Here is a 24,337-nt window from a genome sequence, read left to right as displayed (position 1 = left end):
TTGACGAGAGGGACGGGGAATGGGGGAGGAATTGATTATTTTTTTGATACTGTGTTCGCTATAGCCATTGGAGAGGAAAGTTCTGTGCATGTGTTTAAGCTCAGTAGTGAGGGCAGTTCCACTGGAACAAAGATTGTGGGCTCTCTTGGTAAGAGTTTTAATGATGCCATATTGTTGCGAGGGGTGGTGGTGGGAGAGTTTGGGAATGTATCTGCCTGTGTGTGTGGGTTTTCTGTATACAGTGAAGGCAAGTGTATCATTAGGCAGGCGTGTGACTAAGGTGTCTAGGAAGAGTAAACAATTGTTCTTTTCCTTTTCCATAGTAAACTGGATTCTTGGATGTAGGCTATTGAGATGACTGAGGAAGGAGTCTAACGTGTCTGGGCCATGAGGCCAAATAGAGAACACATCATCTACATATCTTAGCCAGATAGAAGGTTTGAGTGGGGCTGAGTCTATGGCTCGTTTTTCAAAATCTTCCATATAGAAATTGGCAAGGGGGGATGAGAGGGGGGAAAAAGGTGGTTCCCTCTATCTGCTTGTAGATTTTGTTCTTCCAAGAGAAATACCCACAGTTGATGGCAAAGGAAAAGAGATCTAAGATGTCAGAGGGAAAAACGTTTTCTAAGAGAGATAAAGTGTCAGTTAAGGGAATATTGGTAAACAAAGAGGAGATATGTTCAATGTTCTAGGACAGAAGTTTCCAGTTATAGATCAGTCTGTATAAGTGCAGTTGTAATCAAGGTGTTGGAGAGATTGGTTAAGAATAGAATACAGGATTGGGTTGATGGACATAGCATTCTTTATGATGGTTAGCATTGATTTGTAAATGGTAGGTCCTGTTTTAGCAATTTACTTGCATTTTATGATAGGGTAACAAGTGTGTTAACAAGTAAGAATAAGACAGAATCATATACAGTGATTTTTTTGGACTTTGCAAAAGCATTTACCACATGATAAGTTGGTGTGCAGAGGATGGGAATAGATAGTTAGATGGACGATACCAGCAGCAGAAATCTTGGGCCCCTGCAGTTTAACTTGTTTGTAAACTATGCATTATGTGGACTGACTGGGGATCTCAGTTGTTTGCTGATGATACAAAGTTGGGGAGAATTATAAGTAGCAGTGATGTTAATTCCCATCAGGAAGATTTGAATGAACGTTTGACTTGGACAGAGGACTGGTGTTGTAGTTTCAATATCAATAAGTGCAAGGTGTAGCATTTTGGAGTGCAGAAATTTAGGGCTGTGTACTATATTGCCAGTGTTATACTGCAGGAAGTGAATGAGATTAGAGATTTACGAGTGATAGTTCACAGTAGATGCAAGTTTGGAGGGAATATTGCTGATGTCACAAAGGCTGCACATTGTAGTGCTGCTCTGATAAGAAGTACTCTAACATATACGGATTAGGAAGTGGTTGCACCACTGTATAAAGCACTGGTTAGACCACACTTGAACTGTTGTGCTCAGATCTGGCCAGCAGTCCAAAGTCATGATATTGTCTTAGTCACTCACCTGTGGACCCTCTCCAATGTCTTCACATCACACTGAAAATCAGGTGACCAGATCTGAGCACAACAGTTCAAGTGTGGTCTAACCAATGCTTTATACAGTGGTGCAACCACTGTATAAAGGAGAGAGAGAGAGAGGGGGGTTGAAAAAATGTGGATTGCTGAGTTTAATGGATAGGAGCAAAAGAGGTGATATGATAGACATTTAAGTTAGTGAGAGGATTTTATCGAATTAATCCAGAGATTATGAAAAGGGTAGAAGGCAAGAGGAGAAAACCAGAGGTCATCCTTTCATGCTTGTATTTCCTTTGAGAATCATGATCTTTGTCTTGCCAGGATTGAGTTGAAGTCCTCTGTTATTACTGATCTTGTTAACTTTATCAAGAATTTGTCCTAGTTCTTCCTTGTCATTACGGAGGAGTATAGTATCATTAGCATGCCTCAGATTACTGATCAATCTACCACCTATCCTAATTCCTGTCTTGTGCTCATCCAGTGCTTCATGCATGATGTCTTCAGCATATATACTAAACAAGTGAGAAGAAAAGTAAACATCCTTGCCTAACTCCCTTTCCAACCTGAAGCCAATCAGTTAATCCAACATCTGTTCTTACTGTGGCTCACTGTATAAGCTGGGTATCAGTCTGATAGTGTTTTGAGGATAACCAATTCTTTTCATTACTTTCCACAGTTTCACATGCTGAACACAGTCAAAAGCTTCAGAGTAGGCTAAGAAACAAATTACCAGTGGGAGTCTAAAATCTTTGTTTTTCTATGATCTGTCTAAGGCAAAGGATCTGATCTCTGGTGCCCTTACCTTTCCTAAAACCTGTTTATTCCGCAGCGATCTCTGCCTCAACTTTGGACTCAATCCTATTTAGCATGATCTTCAATAAAATTTGGCTTGCATGAAGTATTAAACTAATAGTTCCATAGTTCTTGCAAGCAATCTATAAAACTCTTATCCCTCCATCCCCTGTGGTCTTAATTAACTCTACTGGGATTCCATCTGCACCTGGAATCTCCATTGGTGGTCTCTAATTGCTGTTAAGATGCTTAACTGCTCTTTCAACTTCATACCTAAGTGGAGGAGGTTCCAAATTGGAATTTTCTAGTGAGAGAGCTCCTCCAAATTTTCTTTATCCACTCTGATGTACAGTTCCTCACAGTATTCTTTCCATCTGTTTTTGACTTCCAATTCTTCTGTTAGTAATGCTCCATTTCTCTTTTTGATGACATTCAATTTGGACTTAAACTTGTGCTTTAGGTCATGAACTAAATAAAACATCCTTTTATAATTGTGCCTCCTCATCTGGAACTCTATTTCATCACATTTATTAGTATAAAACTTTTCCTTGTCCTGCTTGATGGCTCTTCTGACTCCTCTTTGTAATCTCTTATATTCTTCAGTCCCTATGTCTCTTCGTTTTTCCAACTGCCTTTTTTTGATTAGTTCCCATGTTGAATCTGACATTTATGGGTCTCTTGATCTTCTTATTGGGCCGAGATATTTCTTGGCTGCATCCTGTATTATCACCTTGACTCTTTCCCAAAGCATTTCTGGTGCAGTTCTCCTTACTGGTCTCCAAAAAAATCATCCAGCTGAATTGATGTTTCTTCTGTGAATCCTTCCTGACTTGGAAGTTTTTGGCATCTTAGTCTTACTTCAGCTCTTACTAGTTGATGGTCTGTACCACAATCTGCTCCAGGACAAGAATGCACATCAGAGATGCTTGGCTTCCACCATTGGAGAGCCAGAATGTAATCAATCTGGCGCTTTGATTTATCAATGTTAGATATCCAAGTGTAGGTCCATCATGGGTGTTTCTGGAAGCAGGTATTGGTGATATTTATAATCTTATAAGACAAACAGACTAGCCATAGTACACATGCAAGTGACAGACTTATTAGACTGTGTTGATGGAATGAACCATCTTGTCATAGCATTAATCATATTATCTTTAATGTATGGATTAATAATAAATAACAATTAATCAAAACATAATGGATATTTTATTTTAAATCTCATTAAACATTTTTCTTATGGATTTGAAGAACAATACAGCTATTTGAATTTGAACAATACAGAAATTTGAATACAGCTAAACAGTCTAACTGATATATTGCCACAGAATCGTTTTGACATGTGCATATGCCATGAAATGCTAGAACGTACATGAATGAAATCATTTGAATATAAGGATAAAAATTTCCAAGACTGGAATAGAAAGGCATAATTTTACTTCAGATATAGCAGTTGTTGTAGGGATTCAACAATTTCTTTGAATAAATTTGGATTTGTTGATTGTTCTTTTACATCACTGCAAGCTCTGAGATGTAGGTAGAGTGAGCAGTCTAGAGTTTTTTGATCTTGAGCCACTAATGATGTGAGTTTTTTTCTTGTACTTAAATGGTACACATTTTTAAGAACCAAGGCTTGGATAGTGGCTGGGGATTTTAGGTGGAATGAGGGATGAAGGCATTCATTCTTGTAAGGATGATTTCTGTTATTCAGTTTGAGCAGGTGTTTGGATCAGGAGAACTGAAGCTGTAGTCAGACTAGGGAGAGGAGTGGAAGTCTTCCCATTTGGAACCCTTGTTGTGTCAAAGGACATAAGACGGAAACTGGTGAGCGAAGGTTGTGTCCATGACAAAGGAGAGTGGCTGTTTGATATGTCATTGCTAATGACAAATAACTTGGCATCCTTATGTGCTCAATCATTGAAACTATTAGGGTACTTCGACTGCAGAAAATTCAGTTTTACAGAGTGATAACTGAAGAGGTTAGAGTGATTTTCGGAGTTTGGGTAGTAATAGAAACAGCAGATGAAAGTGACAGGTTGGTTTCGCAAGGAAATTGTTAGCTAAAACAGATCAAACATGGAGGATTCGAGGTTCTGCAATCTCTGATATGAGATGTCAATCTGATGAATGCACGTGCTGCCTTTGTGGCAATGGGAACTGTGTAATGTGTAGTGTGGGCAGTTGAGGTGGACAGTAGTTGTTGAGGTTGCCAGATAGATGGGGATTCTGTTAGGAATAATAATTCTAGTTTAGATGACTTTAGTGGTGCTACACATCAATTTGCGTTTCATGATCCATAGTAAAATTGTGTTGTAATAATAGTTGTAATCCATTGTATGTGGCGAGGAAGAGATAATAAAGAATAGGGACACATGATGAGATTCGACAAGCTTCCAAACATACCACCAACACAGAAGGAACCCAGTGGCCTTGACAGTTACCCCTGCAGCCCTGTGAATGGTCTCCCCTCCAATCACTAACTGGCAAAGTAAGTGGCAGCAGGATTTGTTGCTAGCAGGAAACCACTTTTGAGAAGAGGTGCTGAAACTGGAAATCCTTGCTCTAGCAACCAAACAAAGCTTCAGGCCACATCAGACCCTCCAGTAAGCAAGGTGGTTTATCAGCAATGATAGGCTTACCACCACCTGGAGATCTATTTATCATTTCCTCCAACTAGGGAAAGTATGCAATTTCAGCAGCAATGCTTGCAGGTGTTTCTGTGTATGGAAATAGGCTGTACTATGGGAAGGTGGTGACTGGAAAAGGCTATATATTGCACATCGACAGCCCTTTAATTTTGGTGAAACCTTTCTTTATAAGATCTGTTTAAAAGCATAGTTTTGCCACATCAAAACCACATTTAACTTATTAAGCCTCTTAATTGGGAATAGGCTTGATGTGGAATTGACAACATTAACTAAGGATCTTTTGGGATAACATCAAATTCCTACATAATAGTATTTATATTATTATGTATTATAAATACCATGTAGAGGTATTCTGTAGTGCTGAAGCTTTAGCCAAACCTAAATTGAAATGAATGGCTTTCTGTTCCAGAAGTTTGGGAAATTGTAATCTTTAATTGTATGAATTTTTTATTTTTATTTTGTTTATCCTAGTTTTGTGACTGTATATGTCAAAAAAGGTTCCGTTGTAATGCACAGGTTTCATCGTTTAGTTGTATTCAGATTTCTAGATTCAACCAGTGCAGAAGATGTTTTATGAGTTGTAAAACAAAATATTAATAGTGTTTTGATTGATAGTTATTTACTGTGGTTTACTTGTATTCAAATAACCATGGAAATCCCACAGATGTCTTATTTTTAAACACAGCCAAATTGGATTTATATGAATCAAACCATGGAAGCAAGCACTATTAAAAACAGGCCTTGCTTCTATGTTTACAAGCTGTCACTTGGTACAGATGAAATGGGGATGGATGTTAATTCTAGAGCACAAAATTTGAGCTCAACTGAGAGATACCATCTGGATTAGGAGACATAGTATCCAAGCTGTTAAGGATTTATCTGATATTAGATTAATCTTAATATCCCCTCTGCTGAAAGATAAGAGGAAGCATGCAGTGAACTGCTCTGTTATCTGTATTAGAGTTGAGAGGAATGATGGATGCCAGTAGGTCAGCCTTATCTTTGGAAAATTTTGCAGTGATAACATCTGAATATGACACACACACACACACACACACACAGAGAGAGAGAGAGAGAGAGGGGGTTGTGCGCATGAAAGGTCAGAAGTTATGTGCTTAGTTTGCACTCAACTTCTGTTTTTAGCACAAGGCAAATTTTTGTACTTTGCTCCTTCCAAGTCAGATTTAGATTTTTTGAGGATTGTTTTTTAGATATTGTGGACTACAGTTTAGGTTTAAACCAACCTGTCTAGGTCATTTCATTCCTATCAAAGAATGAAATAACCTAGGCAGGGATCCAAGTATGGCATCCACGAAGGCCTTTCGTCTGAGTATGGCATTAAAGATGAGTTTTATTCTCCATGATAACACCATTTTGCTTATTGGAAGCTTCAAGTGGCCAACAACTATGTTTTAACTTTACAATAAAGATGCAGTTTATTTACTTTTTTTTTTTCCAATGTCTTCAAGCATAAGGAGTGATGGATTCAAAGTTAAGCAAGACATTATGAGGGATACCCAGCATTTCTTATTTTTACAGGTACAGTTATAAAATGGCTATTCTGCAAACTTGCTGCTGGATAGTGTAATGGGCCAAACCTAAAATAATGCTTTTTATAGTTAGCCATCAAATAATTTCATTGCTACTGTTCTGCCAGGTGTGCCTAAAAGGAGTTAGTAATATAGTTCATTCTCATTATTCCTTCTTGTAGATAGACTTATACGTTGGTTACACGACTTTAAATTTTTCAGGAAATGACAACATATACTAAAATATTAATTAAACCAAATGGACTACACAGGTAAGCTTTCAACTTTACTGTTAGATTATTCTACTTACCTCCCCATCGAACACGATCCCACCGGCTTCCAAATCAGAACACTTCAAAGGCTCCTTAAGAAGGTTACTTCTTGGCATGAGGAAGTGACTAGCAGACTAAAACCTTTCAAATCAAGACTCCCCCCCCCCCCCCCAAATATATGGACTACCAAAAATCCATGAGCAGAATGTGCCATTACGTCCCATTATGGATGGTTGATTCCTCCAAATACAAATTAGCCAAACATTTAGCCAAAGTGCTCATACATTATACTGGCAACACACAATCACACATTAAAAACTCAGCCCACTTTAAAGTCAGTATAGAGAAGCTCTCACTCTAACACAATGGTCAGTTTTGATGTCTCCTCCTTATTCACAAATGTCCCACTCAAAGATACCTTAGATCTTATCCAAATTTCCTTCCGATATCCCAGCCCTATTTCAGTTCACCATGAACTCAGGCTATTTTGTTTGGCAAGGAAAATTCAACAAACAGATAGAGGAGTACAGCCATGGGTTCTCCATTCTCCCCCCCCCCCCCCCAGCAAACTTCTTTATGGAGACTTTTGAAGAAAAAGCCTTAAACTCAGCCCCACAAGAACTCACATTCTGGCTATGCTATGTGGATGATGTGTTCTCTATTTGGCCACATGGCTTAGACACACTCCACAACTCTTCCTAACTCACTTAAACAATCATCACCCCCAGAATCCAGTTCACTTTGGAAAAAGAAAACAACAGTCTCCCCTTCCTAGACACTCTGATTACATGCTGACCTGATTTATCCCTGGCTTTCTCTGTTTACAGGTAAATACATTCACCAGCAACCCCTCCCCCCCTCACAACAATATGGGATTATATCTGGGGCACGTCTGAAAAAGCTCATAAAAATCCTAAAAAAATATGACCTGACTACCTGTTACAAACGACATAAGAAACTGGCATCCCTTATCTGCTCTATCAAAGACCATCCGCTTCCCCTAGACCTACCTGGAGTATACCAGGTCCCTTGCAGCTGTAAAATGTCCTACTATGGCCAAACAGGCAGGACAGCTAATATCATGATATCTGAACACAAAGACTACATCCGGTTTCACCAATACAGCCACTCAGGACTTGCGGACCATGCTCTAGATACCCACCACAGAATACACTGGAAGAAAGCCACTTTACTACAAATTACTATATAAGTTTTCTACACCATAACAAATATAAATATTAAAGATTGTTTCCTGGAATCAGCCCCAGCTCTAAAGAACTTCCCAAATCTCAACAAATTTGGGTGTATGAGACTGCCCCAAATTTGGCAAGCTTGCATCCTTAGAACATCAGCCCAACAGGAAAACCCAATTTAGCCTGCTAGGGGACAAGTTTAGGACTCTAGAACCAACACCAGTTGCCTTCTTCAGCCTCATTTGCACGTTGTTAGTACCTGCGTGAACATATCATATTTTTATGTTCCCAGAAGATGGTAATGTAACATTGCTGAAATATTGGAAGGTATTGATTAAAGTTTTTTTAATTAATATTTTAGTATATGTTGTCATTTCCTGAAAAATTTAAACTTCATTCTTATTAATAAAGCAAATTTATAGAGACCCACAGGAATAGTTTGTTATATAGTGGATAGTTTACTATAGTGAATTTCTTTTAGCATAGCATATTATCACTAGGGCTTTGGATAAGACTTCAGTATTATGTTGGAGGTTTAATGGAGGTTTAATATTTTACAACACTCATTCAGCTGGATGATTTTTTGGAGACCAGTAAGGAGAACTGCACCAGAAATGCTTTGGGAAAGAGTCAAGGTGATAATACAGGATGCAGCCAAGAAATATCTCGGCCCAATAAGAAGATCAAGAGACCCATAAATGTCAGATTCAACATGGGAACTAATCAAAAAAAGGCAGTTGGAAAAACGAAGAGACATAGGGACTGAAGAATATAAGAGATTACAAAGAGGAGTCAGAAGCGCCATCAAGCAGGACAAGGAAAAGTTTTATACTAATAAATGTGATGAAATAGAGTTCCAGATGAGGAGGCACAATTATAAAAGGATGTTTTATTTAGTTCATGACCTAAAGCACAAGTTTAAGTCCAAATTGAATGTCATCAAAAAGAGAAATGGAGCATTACTAACAGAAGAATTGGAAGTCAAAAACAGATGGAAAGAATACTGTGAGGAACTGTACATCAGAGTGGATAAAGAAAATTTGGAGGAGCTCTCTCACTAGGAAAATTCCAATTAGGAACCTCCTCCACTTAGGTATGAAGTTGAAAGAGCAGTTAAGCAGCTTAACAGCAATTAGAGACCACCAATGGAGATTCCAGGTGCAGATGGAATCCCAGTAGAGTTAATTAAGACCACAGGGGATGGAGGGATAAGAGTTTTATAGATTGCTTGCAAGAACTATGGAACTATTAGTTTAATACTTCATGCAAGCCAAATTTTATTGAAGATCATGCTAAATAGGATTGAGTCCAAAGTTGAGGCAGAGATCGCTGCGGAATAAACAGGTTTTAGGAAAGGTAAGGGCACCAGAGATCAGATCCTTTGCCTTAGACAGATCATAGAAAAACAAAGATTTTAGACTCCCACTGGTAATTTGTTTCTTAGCCTACTCTGAAGCTTTTGACTGTGTTCAGCATGTGAAACTGTGGAAAGTAATGAAAAGAATTGGTTATCCTCAAAACACTATCAGACTGATACCCAGCTTATACAGTGAGCCACAGTAAGAACAGATGTTGGATTAACTGATTGGCTTCAGGTTGGAAAGGGAGTTAGGCAAGGATGTTTACTTTTCTTCTCACTTGTTTAGTATATATGCTGAAGACATCATGCATGAAGCACTGGATGAGCACAAGACAGGAATTAGGATAGGTGGTAGATTGATCAGTAATCTGAGGCATGCTAATGATACTATACTCCTCCGTAATGACAAGGAAGAACTAGGACAAATTCTTGATAAAGTTAACAAGATCAGTAATAACAGAGGACTTCAACTCAATCCTGGCAAGACAAAGATCATGATTCTCAAAGGAAATACAAGCATGAAAGGATGACCTCTGGTTTTCTCCTCTTGCCTTCTACCCTTTTCATAATCTCTGGATTAATTCGATAAAATCCTCTCACTAACTTAAATGTCTATCATATCACCTCTTTTGCTCCTATCCATTAAACTCAGCAATCCACATTTTTTCAACCCCTCTCTCTCTCTCTCTCCTTTATACAGTGGTTGCCCCACTGTATAAAGCATTGGTTAGACCACACTTGAACTGTTGTGCTCAGATCTGGTCACCTGATTTTCAGTGTGATGTGAAGACATTGGAGAGGGTCCACAGGTGAGTGACTAAGACAATATCATGACTTTGGACTGCTGGCCAGATCTGAGCACAACAGTTCAAGTGTGGTCTAACCAGTGCTTTATACAGTGGTGCAACCACTTCCTAATCCGTATATGTTAGAGTACTTCTTATCAGAGCAGCACTACAATGTGCAGCCTTTGTGACATCAGCAATATTCCCTCCAAACTTGCATCTACTGTGAACTATCACTCGTAAATCTCTAATCTCATTCACTTCCTGCAGTATAACACTGGCAATATAGTACACAGCCCTAAATTTCTGCACTCCAAAATGCAACACCTTGCACTTATTGATATTGAAACTACAACACCAGTCCTCTGTCCAAGTCAAACGTTCATTCAAATCTTCCTGATGGGAATTAACATCACTGCTACTTATAATTCTCCCCAACTTTGTATCATCAGCAAACAACTGAGATCCCCAGTCAGTCCACATAATGCATAGTTTACAAACAAGTTAAACTGCAGGGGCCCAAGATTTCTGCTGCTGGTATCGTCCATCTAACTATCTATTCCCATCCTCTGCACACCAACTTATCATGTGGTAAATGCTTTTGCAAAGTCCAAAAATATCACTGTATATGATTCTGTCTTATTCTTACTTGTTAACACACTTGTTACCCTATCATAAAATGCAAGTAAATTGCTAAAACAGGACCTACCATTTACAAATCAATGCTGACCATCATAAAGAATGCTATGTCCATCAACCCAATCCTGTATTCTATTCCTAACCAATCTCTCCAACACCTTGATTACAACTGCACTTATACAGACTGATCTATAACTGGAAACTTCTGTCCTAGAACACTGCTTGTGGAGTGGTACTATTTTGTCTTCTTTCCACTCCTTAGGAACCCTACCCACTGCAAAACTTTCATTAAATAACCAGGTCAAGGGCACAGCCAACTGTGGTGTATATTCCTTAAGAATATGTGGTATGTCATCCATTCCCACAGCCTTGTTAACATCTAACTCAGCCAATTGATTCTTTCACTTCCAATTCTAATATTTGCTCCCTTGTATATATATTGCATTGCATCATTTACACCGCCATGATATACACTGATAAATTGTGCGCTCAATAATTGCACTATATCCTTTGCAAATGTTATTCTGCTGCCATGATTATCCACCAGTGTCAACCTGCCATATTTATTCTTTCTCTTGCTTGCCATATAGTGGAAAAATTCCCATGATGTAACCTTGGCCTGACCAGCCAATCTCCTCTTATACTGCACTTTTCCTTCCTTTACCATACTCCTCACCTTCCGAGCCTGCACTTTATACTCTTTCATGGATTCAATCACCACCAACTGTCTTGTACCTCCTCCATAGCATTTTATTTTCCAAAACAATTTGCTTGATTTTCATTCAAATAAAGTAGGAGTGAAATGTTCCTCCATTTCACTCTTACTCTATTTACTCACATCCCTTAGTATGCAGTTATACGCTGCATATGTCAGATATTGCTTTGTGAATTTCCAGGCACTGTCGACATCTTTTCTTCTCAGCTCATCTGATGCTGACTACAGAGCTTCCTATAATCACCTGCTTTATACTTCCACATGTCTGTGTTTGGCAGTAACCTTTTCTTGTTTCACAACTTCCCAAACAAGTACTTCACAATCACTATCACCAACTGACAGCAGTGTCAATACCTCATTAACAACTACATCTTGTGAAGTTATCACCAAATCCAAAACATTAAAGGCTCACTTGCTTCAGTACATGCTGCTTAAGATATTTATCTCTCAGAAACTCAACAAACTCATTCTCCTTGTTCCCATACACTATCTCCTCTTTCCACTCTATATTACTGTAATTAAAATCTTCCATCATGATCACCTTCTTTTTAAATGCAAAACCAATCTGCCTAACAAATATGCTAGCCTGTTAATTTCAACTTCACACCACACAGATTCAAAATCTGTGCATGCACTTTCAACTTCCACACTTTGTGGAAGTTAATAGTGCTGTTAATGCAATATCATGTTAATGATTGCAGAATTCCTCTGCAATCATTAACAGCACTCCTCCTATTTTTCACATTCCTATCCTTCAAGAAAATTATATATCCTTCCATTTTTATTCCCGACATCACATCTTCCTCAGACAACCAAGTTTCACTTACTCCAATTATCTTTGGGCATGCTAATTCAATCAATGCAACAAACTCAGCTCTCTTGTTTTGAATACTCTTTTCATTTTTGTAGAAACATAATAATCCCTGTGTCTTTGAGGCCATTCTATCAGCACCAACATTCTCTATTCTAGCTACTATACTACACCCCTCTCTCTCTCTTTAGTCTGACCACTCCTATTTCCCTGATCCTGACTCTGATTTCCATTCCTACCTGTCTTATCCTTACCTTTATGCATTCCATCATCTTATGCAGCTGCAACCTTGTATTCATCTTCCTTCTGTTGTACAATCCGTTTGGTTGCACTATCCCGCTTCACAACCAGACTGATCATTTACTGCATTTAACTTCTAACAGAAGAGGATATAATAACAGGAATAGAAGTCGCTGGGTACAGCATTTTTCGGCAGGATAGGAGGGGAAAGCATGGTGGTGGGGTACTGCTTATGATAAGTGACGACCTATGTCCTCTAAGAGTGGAGGCTTTGGAAGGCAGTGAGACAAATGATTTTGAGAGCATATGGTGTGAGGTAGAGGTGGGCAAGACAGGATATTTAGTGGGCTGTTGCTGCAGACCCAGGAGCACAGAGGATGGGGGACCACGAGATGTTTACACAGTTAAGTTTGGCAAGTGCAAAAAGAAGGATTGTTATGGGAGATTTTAACTACAGTAATATAAATTGGAGAGAGGAAGATGCATGTAGCAATAGGGTAATGGAATTTCTAGAATTCTTGGGGGACAAATGTCTTAGGCAACATGTAGCAGAGGGAACAAGAGGTTCAAGAGTTTTGGATTTGGTTATAGCATCAGAAGAGTTGATAATAACTGAGATGACATCTCTCCCACCAGTTGGAGAGAGTGAGCATATGGTTTTGACTTGGAAAATGAATAGACATGCAGGAGTATCACAGAGACGGGAACTTATGTGGAATTATAAAGCAGGTGATTATAATAGTCTTACATGTCAACTTCGGGAAGTTTCATGGAGGGAGGAATTGGAAGGCCGGGATATCATTAGTGCATGGGAAATTATGCAAGAATATTTGTTAGCAGCAATGGTAAGTTGTATACCATGAGTGAAGAAGAGGGCACAATCTGGAGTAAAGTGGATGACACACAATATTAAACAGGAATTGAATGCAAAAAACAGGCTATGGAAGAGATATAAGGAGACAGGTGAAGAGAAGATGCATGAAGAATAAAAGACACAAGCCAGAAGAGTGACTAGTATGGTAAGGAAGATGAAACTGGAATATGAGAGGAGATTTGCCCTAAGATCCAAAGATATGTGCTATGTGGCCATTCAGTTGTTTGCAGATGATGCAAAACTGTGAAGAATTATTAGTAATAGTGCAGGTGCGGCAGCCCTGCAAGAGGATTTGAATAAGCTAGATAGATGGGCAAATGAATGGAGGATGTCGGTTTAATGCAGCAAAATGTAAGGTCTTGAGGTTTGGGAAACATCGATTGGACACTGCATACTCTATGGGAGGAGTTATACTGGAGGAAGTAGGGGAGACAAGAGATCTGGGGTTGATAATTGATAGATACCTGAAATTTAGGGGACATATTACAAAGGTGGCGAAGGTAACACAGAGGATTGCTGCAATAATGAGAAGGACACTGACCTGCAGAGATAAAACAGTTATCATTCCGTTTTATAAGACCCCGATCAGACCTCACTTGGGCTATTGTTCTCAGATTTGGTCCCCAGGATTTGAAGGGGATAAATTAACTGTGGAAAGGGTACAAAAGCAGATAACAAAGATGGTTTCAGGACTGTACAATGATAGTTATGAGGATTGGCTGAGGGAATGTGGACTGCAGAGTTTGGTGGATAGAAGGAGAGGTGATATGATTGAGACTTTTAAACTGTTGAGAGGTGGTTACAGGGTTGACACTGGGGAGTTCTTTTGCTTGATTGAACAGCGGGAAGGAATGATGACAAGAGGCCATCCCTGGAAGTTACGAAAAGAAACTGTGAGCAAGAGGGTGAGGAGTGGTTTCTTTGCATGGAGGGTGGTTGAACCATGTAATGCATTGCCTGATGGAGTAGTGAGAGGGAGAACGGTCAATGAGTTCAAGGAGTGGTATGATAGACTTTGTGTTTCTTAGGGGAGGACCTCCCCTCGATGAGTCGTGATAGACTTTGTGTTTCTTAGGAAGGACCTCCCACGATGAGTCTTTTGACTCCAGGAGGCCTGTATAGTAATAATTACTTCTTGACTCTGCCTTCTCAGAAAACAATAGCCTTTCTAGATGCCCAACACCAAACCCGTTCAAATGCAATCCATCAATTTTAAACCATTCCAACTTTCCTTCAAATTCACTCCATAGATTTACAAACTGAACCCCATTTCTCAATTGACTATTGTATCCCTTTCATATACTTTTTTAGTGGATACTATGACAGCTCTACTCCAATTGTCTAAAATTCAACTTTCTGAGTTATTCAGTTCAGCCGCTAAAACTTTTATACCTCCATATTTCAGCATTTCAGGCTGAAAACATGCTCAAATATGGCTACTCCAGCTGCTTTTCCACATTTCAAATTTTTGACAGCTTTTTCTAGCTCAAGTACTGATATGTATTCCTCATTGTATTTCTCCTGAATATTTTCAATCACCATCCTGTAACTCATCACCACCATCATCAAATTCCTGATATATATCCTCAATGGGTGAACTTGACTTGTCTGTTTGCTTACTTGGGAAATGGGGTAAAACCAGGTTTAAAATAGCTTGTTTTACAAGCTATTTTAAACTGTTTTACTTCTTCTATAAGTTCACCATTCACAATGCAGTTGATATTTTCAATGTTTCTGACTATTTTCATTGTCTTTGTCTTCTTCATGCTGACTTTCATACCATATCTATTACAACAGTTATTCAATTTAGTCAGGGAATCTTGGAGACTTGTAGCGGATTTATTTAGAAGCATAACATGATCCGCATAAAGCAAAGAGCTGACATTAACATCTCCAATTTTGACCTCAGGTTTAATACCACTTTTCTTCATAATGTGATCCATATAGATAATGAGTAACAGAGGGAATAACATACATCCTTGTCTGACACCAGATTTAACATTAAACCAATTCTAGCTGCTGACTTACAACTCAAATAAAGACTAAGTATTGCTTGATAATAAAGGCCCATTGACACCATATAACTGTAGCATTTCGAACAGCTTCTCTCTCTTGGCACCTTGTCATATACCTTTTTCAGATCTACAAAACTTAAATACAGATCTTTGTTATATTACCATGATTTCTCAACTATCTGTCGTAAAGTGAAAATCTGATCCTGACAGCCTCTATTTGGCCTGAATCCAGCTTGTTCTTCAACAAGCTTCTCTTCCACAATCCTTCTCAACCGTTTCTCAAGTATACTTGCATATATCTTACCATGAACACTTAGTAATGAAATACCTCTGTAATTCTCACATTCAGTTTTATTTAAATTTTATATATGGGTACGGGGTGCTTAAGGGTCAAAGCTGTATAACTGAGAGGAGACCTCCACATAGCCTTTAAAGGAATGCGGAGAACCGACCAGGGCTTCTGACCTAATGTCCAATCCTCACCTTCTCGTGGTGCACCCTGTTGGGTATCTACTTTGATACTGAACGAACGAGGATGGGCTGGCAATTTGGGATTTAGCCAACCAAATTGTATTCTTATTGGTTAAACCAAAATAAAAAATGATGGTACAACATGACAAAATTTCATGCCGGCTGGGGCGTCGCCCGGTTAAACAAGGCCCCCGTTGTTTTCGCCAGGGAACCAGGGCGAACAGCGAAAAGTCAGCTACTGGAACAAATCTGAAAACAAACCCCAACTCAACATCACCAGAGTTAAAGATCGGTACTATCAACGTAAGAAGCCTGAATGGCAAAGAAATGGAGCTAGCTGAGGAATTAGATAAGTACCAGATCGACATAATAGGGGTGACTGAAACAAAAAAGACCAAAACTGGTGAGATCTTTCTGAGCAATAAATACAAAATGTTATATTCAGGCAATAACAATCAGGGAAAAGAAGGAGTAGCCATAGTATTCAACACAAAATACGAGGCTAATCTTCTTGAATGGCAGTCAGTCTCAAGTAGAGTAATGTGGGCAAATATGAGAATGGGGAACTGGACAATGAGACTTATTTGTGCCTATGGTCCCACAGAAGGTTCTATTAAGGTAGAAGTGGAGGAATTTTTTGAGGCTTTAGAAAAAGCAACTGACACAATGAAAAAGGAAAAGTTGGTCCTTGTTGGGGATCTAAATAGTAGAGTAGGAAATGATTGTGAGACATACAAAAATATTTTGGGAAAATTTGGAGAAAAGAGCAAAGCTAATAATAATGGCAAATATCTGTTGGATTTCTGCTCAGGACATGGACTGGTTATTACTAACACCATGTTCCAACATAAAAATGTGCACAAATTCACATGGAGAGAAGAGGCTAGGAATAAGAAAAGTCTCATTGACTATGTTATTGTTGATAGTGATGTTTTCTCCCTGGTGCAGGACACCAGAGTGTACAGAGGATTTGAAATTGGAAGTGATCACTATTTAGTCTTGAGCAGGATAAAATTGAATTTCATATTGAAAAGAATAACATGTAAGAAAGTTTTAAAGCGAATAAAAGTTGAGCAGCTCTCAGATGTAAACTGTAGACTAAAATACAGAAATATTATTGAAAAGAAAATGAAAGAGTTTGAGAACAGGAATCAAACCTTGGAGATTCAGTGGCAAACTCTGAAGGAAACATTGATTGATTCTGCCAGAGAGGCATGTGGTGAGGTTGTGTGCAAAGATAAAAAAATCAGAACTCCCTGGTGGACACAGGAAGTTAAAGTGGCAGTGAAGGAAAAGAAGAAAGCATATCAAAAGTTCCTGGCAAATAAGTCAGCTTTTACTCTTACAGAATACAGAGACAAATGTAAGAAAGCTAAACAGTGTGTAAAACTAGCTAAACAAAAGTCATGGGAGGACTTTAGCAAGAATATAGAAAATAAATATCAAGAAGGTGGCAAAATATTCTGGAGGTTGTTGAAGAAGCTTAGGAATGGAGGAAAGAGTGCTGTAAAAGGAATTAGAGATGATAAAGGTGAAATGAAAACAGGAGAAAAAGATATCCTTGAAGTATGGAGTAATTACTTTGAAAAACTGCTAAATGAAACAAGCAGTGATGACAGCACAGTGATAAAAAACACTGACCAGGCATGCAGTCAGGAATACATATCTATACTTGAAGTAGAAAAAGCCATCAAAGGCTTGAAATGTGGAAAGGCAGCAGGAGTAGATGCTATTCGACCAGAAATGCTGAAGTATGGTGGTATAAGAGTCTTACAGTGGTTGCACTGCATAGTTCAGAAAGCCTGGACAGAGGGACGAATTCCCGATGATTGGAGTAGAGCTCTCATAGTACCCATATATAAAAAGGGAAATAAAACTGAATGTGAGAATTACAGAGGTATTTCCCTACTGAGTGTTCCTGGCAAGATCTATGCAAGTATACTTGAGAAACGGTTGAGAAGAATTGTGGAAGAAAAGCTTGGTGAAGAACAAGCTGGATTCAGACCAAATAGAGGCTGTCAGGATCAGATCTTCACTTTACGACAAATAGTCGAGAAAGCATGGGAATATAACAAAGATCTGTATTTAAGTTTTGTCGATTTGGAAAAGGCATATGACAAGGTGCCAAGAGAGAATCTATTCAATACGCTGCAGTTATATGGTGTCAATGGGGCATTATATCAAGCAATACTTAGTCTTTATTTGAGTTGTGAGTCAGCAGTTAGAATTGAAGGAAGTACAGGAAGATGGTTTAATGTTAAATCTGGTGTGAGACAAGGATGTACATTATCCCCTCTGTTATTCATTATCTATATGGATCACATTATGAAGGAATGTGGTATTAAACCTGATATCAAAATTGGAGATGTTAATGTCAGCTCTTTGCTTTATGCGGATGATGTTATACTTCTAAATAAATCCGCTACAAGTCTGCAAGATTCTCTGACTAAATTGAATAGCTGTTGTAATAGATATGGTATGAAGGTCAGCAATAAAAAGACAAAGACAATGAAAATAGGCAGAATCATTGAAAATGTCAACTGTGTTGTGAATGGAGAACCTGTGGAACAAGTAAAACATTTCAGCTACTTAGGCACAATTTTTACTGAAGATGGTAAACTAAATATAGAAATAGACAACAGAATCAGCAAAGCTGGTATCGTGGGAAGTCAATTGAATAAATTCATATGGAATAAGAAAGAAATTAGTCGGAACACTAAATTAGCTGTATACAAGACTGTGTTCAAACCAATTTTAACTTATGGATCTGAGAGCTGGGTCAGAAGTAAAACACTTGACCAAAGACTAGAGACCGCAGATATGAGAGTCCTGAGAAAGATTAGAGGCGTGAACAGATGGCATCAATGGCAATATCATATTAAAAATGAGGATATTAGGAAAGAACTTGACATTGTCAGCATCCAGGAATGCGTTAGCAGAGCTAATCTCAGATGGTATGGTCACTTAAATAGAATGGGAGAGGAAAGATTAGCAAAACAAGTGTTCTCTGCCAGGTTGGCAGGAAAACGACCCAGAGGAAGACCAAGATATAGGTGGATTGATACGGTACAAAGTGCCTTAGACGATAGAAATATAAGATCTGATAATGTTGGAGTCTTGACAAGTAATAGACTGATTTGGAGGAAAATTGTAGATAGGAAGTTAGTAATGATGTAATTTTTTCATGTAGTACTGTCATATCCTGTACACCCCTTGAGGGTACATGGCAGGAATTTGATGATGATGATGATGATGATATGGGTACGATGAGAAATCTACTCCAATCATCTGGAATTTGTCCCTCTGTCCAGGCCTTCTGAACTATGTAGTGCAGCCACTGTAAGACTTTTATACTCCATACTTGAGCATTTCTGGTCGAAATTTCATCTACTCCTGCTGCCTTTCCACATTTCAAGCCTTTGATGGCTTCTTCTACTTCAAGTATGGATATGTATTCCTGACTGTATGCCTGTTGGGTGTTTTTTACCACTGTGCTATCACTGCTTGTTTCATTTAGCAATTTTTCAACGTAATTACTCCATACTTCAAGGATATCTCTTTCTCCTGTTTTCATGTCACCTTTATCAGCTCTAATTTCTTTTACAACACTCTTTCCTCCATTTCTGAGTTTCTTCAACAACCTCCAGAATATCTTGCCATCTTCTTGATATTTATTTTCTATGTTCTTGCCAAAGTCCTTCCATGACTTTTGTTTAGCCAGTTTTACACAGTGTTTAGCTTTCTTACATTTGTCTCTGTATTCTCTAAGAGCCCAAGCTGACTTATTTGGCAGGAACTTTTGATATGCTTTCTTCTTTTCCTTCACTGCCTCTTTAACTTTGTGTGTCCACCATGGAGTTCTGATTTTTCTATCCTTGAATACAACCTCACAACATGCCCCTCTGGCTGAATCAGTGTTTTCTTCAATGCTTGCCACCGAATCTCCAAGGTTTGGTTCCTGCTCTCAAACTTTCATTTTTTCATGAATAATATTTGTGTATTTTAGTCTACAGTTCACATCTGAGAGCTGCTCAACTTTTATTCTCTTTAAAACTTTCTTACATGTTCTTATTTTTAAATATGAAATTAAATTTTATCATGCTCAAGACTAAATGGTGATCACTTCCAATTTCATACACTCTGGTGTCCTGCACCAGTGGGAAAACATCACTATCAACAATACCATAATCAATGAGACTTTTCTTATTCCTTGACTCTTCTCTCCATGTGAATTTGTACACATTTTAATGTTGGAACATTGGGTCAGTAATAACCAGTCCATGTCCTGAGCAGAAATCTAACAGGTATTTGCCATTATTATTAGCTTTGCTCTTTTCTCCAAATTTTCCCAAAATATTTTTGTATGTCTCACAATCATTTCCTACTCTGCTATTTAGATCCCCAACAAGGACCAACTTTTCATTTTTCATTGTGTCAGTTGCTTTCTCTAAAGCTTCAAAAAATTCCCCCGCTTGTAATCTAGTAGAACCTTCTGTGGGACCATAATCATAAATAAGTCTCATTATCCAGTTCCCCATTCTCATATTTGCCCACATCACTACTTGAGACTGCCTGCCATTCAAGATTAGCCTTGTATTTAGTGTTGAATACTATTGCTACTCCTTCTTTTCCTTGATTTTCATTGCCTTAATATAACATTTTGTATTTATTGCTCAGAAAGATCTCACCAGTTTTTGTCTTTTTTGTTTCGGTTGCACATATTATGTCGATCTAGTACTTATCCAATTCCTCAGCTAGCTCCATTTCTTTGCTATTCAGGCTTCTTATGTTGATAGTACCGATCTTGAACTCTGGTAATGTTGAGTTGGGGTAAGTTTTAGGATTTTTCCAGTAGCTGACTTTTCGATGTTTGCCTGGCAAAAACAACGGGAGCCTTGTTTAACCGGGCAATGCCACAGCTGGAATGAAATTCTGTCATGTTGTACCATCATTTGAAATTTTGGTTTAAGCCAATAAGAATTCAATAAGAATACAATTTGGTCTGCTAAATCCCAAATTGCCAGCCCATCCTAGTCCATTCAGTATCCTGGTAGATACCTAACAGGGTGCACCACGAGAAAGTGAGGATTGGACATTATGGCAGAAGCTCTAGTTGGTTCTCCACATTCCTTTGAAGGCTATGTGGAGGTCTCCTCTCAGTTATATAGCTTTGACCATTAAGCACCCCCAACCTGTAACTTCTTGTTTCAAATGATTACTTCAGAATCTATAATATCTTTATTTAGAATATCAGTTTTAATGCCACTTTTATCATCTGCTTCCTTTTTACAGTACTCTTTCCTCCATTTCTAACCTTTTTCAATAGCTTCCAGAAGTTTTTCTAAGCATTTTCTTTTACCTTTCTGATATTTATCATTTTTTTTTTTGGCATTCTTACAAAAGTCATACAACATCACTGTTGTAGGGCTTTGGTTCAGCTACTTTTACACAATGCTTCATTTTCTTACATCTTCCTCTATCCCCTTTCAGAGCACATGCTGAATTACTTCCAAGAATTTCTGATATACTTTCTTCTTTTCCTTAATTGCCTATTTTATTTCCCTGAGTACACCACACGGTTTTCTAATTTTTGTATTCTTGCAGATAGCATTCCAATTGGCTTCTCAAGTTCAATCAATCAGCATTTTCTTTGCAGCCTCCAAATGTTCATTTCATATCACTTAACCATAAGCATTAAACTACCCTATACAAGACAATATGCAAACCAATTTTAATTTACAGATCTGAGAGCTTGATTATGAATAAAACAGTTGATGAGAAAATCAAAAGGGTAAATAGATGTCATCCATGACACAATCGTATTAAAAATGAAGATATTAGAAAGGAACTTGACCACTGGCTTTCAAGAATGCGTGAATGGAGGAAGAATAGGAGAGAAAAAAGTTAGCAAAACAGGTGTTTGATTCCAGGATGACAGGAAAAAGATACTGAGGAAGACTAAATTCTAGTTTGATTAATGCAGTTAGAAGTGCTTAGAAAAAAAGAACTATAAGATCTGACAGCATTGAAGACCTGACAACAGATTAACTTTTAGAAAAACTGTTGATAGGAATTATGCAGTAATTCTATAGTATTGTACGCCCCTCCCCTCCATGAGGTACATGTCAGGAATTTGACAGTGATGATTTTTATCAAAATAAATATAAAAAAGGTTGCATTAAAAGAATGAAATATGCTGAATTTGGTCATAATAATATAAAAATGAAAACCGACCAGTTTCACCACTAATACTTGTGGCTTCTTCCAGGTTAAGATGAATAAAAAATACAATAAAAGGCTAACATGAATAATAACATTACTAAAATATTAAAAATATGTAGGAACCATTACCATATAAGTGGTAACAAAACCACACGGAATGTGAGAGCTGACAAATATGCTATCTTTCAGCATTGCATGCAAATTGTTGGATGAAAAGTTAAAGTCCAACATGCAGAAAGATCTAATGAGCGATTTCCAAATATCATACAAGATCACTGAGTGTGCCTTGTGAAAGGATAACCATAGTAGATTATTCTCAGTTACGAGCAGTGAAACATAAAAGAACAACATAAGAAGTTTAACATCAAAAGAATCTACCATTGTCATCCATTTACAAGGCACACTCAATAAGCCTGTATGATATTTGGAAATTGTTAATTAGATCTTTCTGCATGCTGGACTTGAACTTCTCAGTCAATGATCTGCACACAATGCTGAACAATAGCTAACTTGTACCAGTTCCCACATTCCTTGTGGTTTTGTTACAACTTATGTAGTAACGGTTCCTACATGTTTTTAATATTTTAGTAATGTCATAGTTTGTGTTAGCTTTTTTTATGTATTTTTTGTTCATCTTAAGTATTAGTGATGAAACTAATCAGTTTTCATTTTTATGTTATTACGAACAAACAAACCCAGTGTATTTCCTTTTATGAAATAGTATTTTATGTTATGTAGAAGTATCCTATCCACAAATGTGAAATGTGCATAGATGACAATTTGAATGGATTACACTCAGGTTTTTAAACAGAATATTTCTTCTGCTGTTTTTCATTGGCTGACAATATCTTCAGGAAGATTTACAAGGAACATACAAAAAAATTTAAAACACTTCAAACAGCCATTATTTTACAGAAAAATACCAAACAGTCAGTCACACATATCATCAGGCACATGACACAGTCTCTATATTGGTTTTGTAAAACTTGTAACTTCTGGCATAACAGAGGTCTAACTAAGGACTTCCAGATGTCTCTTCTTCCTATCATGGATTTCAAGCCAAGTGGCCGGTTCTGGTCTGATGCCATCACTTTCTTGGTCTTCTAATTCTTCTTTTCCATTTATATTATCTATGTAAATATTTTTGTCCATTTAATTTAGATGTTCTAACCATTTCTGGTTATATTTACTTATATAGTAGTTAATTGATTTTATATTCAGAGACTGTAAAATTTCATTTGTTTTATGTATATCCAGCTGTATGAATTTGTTTTTCATTCTTTTTTATGGTCCATATTTCACTTCCATATAATAAAGAGTTGTTGAAAGTTTTTTCACTTGGTTAAACTATAAGTTAAAGATGCCAAGAAATTATATTCTTGGTTTAATCCTTTATCCAAATGTAAGCAAACAAAGTTTGCATGTGAAGTTTCTTCATGACTGGGCTACTTGTGCAAACCAATATAAACCAAGAATATATATAATTTCTTGCCACCTTTAATAAAATAGATAAAGTTGGTTTAGACAGGATGTTATATAGTCTGGTTTTGACATGTTTTTGAACCAGGGATGGATTAAATATATTATTTATTATGCTGTTTACTTTAACAAAATGATATTTTAATGTCTATATCTTTTTCATTTTCATATGTCACTCCCAGGTATTTGAAAGTATTTACTTATTTTAATATTTTATTATCTATCACTATTTTGCTTCTTATTGGGTTTTCTCCTTTGAAAGTCATTATTTTTGGCTTTACTTTTGATATTCTCATATTATACTGTTCTGAAATTTATTTAATGATTTTTATTGATTTCCTTAGATTATCTTCTAATGTACCTAATAGAATTTGATCATCTGCAAATAATAGTGTACTTATTTTTTTTATATACCAAATGGGTTATGCTGTTTCCAGATTGTTATCATTTTATTTATGTATATATATTAAAAAAGTAGAGGTGATAAGGCACATCCTTGCCATGCTCCTCTTGATATGTATTTCCATTCTGTCATTTGTTCTAATTTGAATGCCATTTTATTTCCTGTGTATATTTCTTGAATGGAATGTAAGAGCTAGTTTGGTATATTTAGATCAGTTAATATTTTAAATAATTTTTGTCTATTAATTTTATCAAAGGCTTTTTCATAATCAATGGAGGCCACATGTGTTTCTTTATGAAATTCTCTTCTCCTTTCAATTAATAATTTTAGAGTAAAAATTGAGTCTATGCAAAATCCATTCTGT

General features: G+C 37.4%; 1 protein-coding gene across 1 annotated transcript in view; it reads right to left on the bottom strand.

Annotated features, from left to right (window-relative positions):
- The window catches only part of LOC150104804 (progesterone-induced-blocking factor 1-like), a 363,656-nt gene that overhangs the window by 166,982 nt on the left and 172,337 nt on the right, over positions 1-24,337 (bottom strand). The gene's annotated exons all lie outside the window — the stretch shown is intronic.

The sequence above is a fragment of the Typopeltis vanoorti genome, chromosome 7, assembly GCF_054136105.1.
Source record: "Typopeltis vanoorti isolate ZY-2024b chromosome 7, IOZ_Tvanoo_1.0, whole genome shotgun sequence".
Classification (NCBI taxonomy): Eukaryota; Metazoa; Arthropoda; class Arachnida; order Uropygi; family Thelyphonidae; genus Typopeltis; species Typopeltis vanoorti.
The sequence above is the reverse complement of the archived record's forward strand: the minus strand, read 5'-3'. Positions and strand labels throughout refer to the sequence as shown.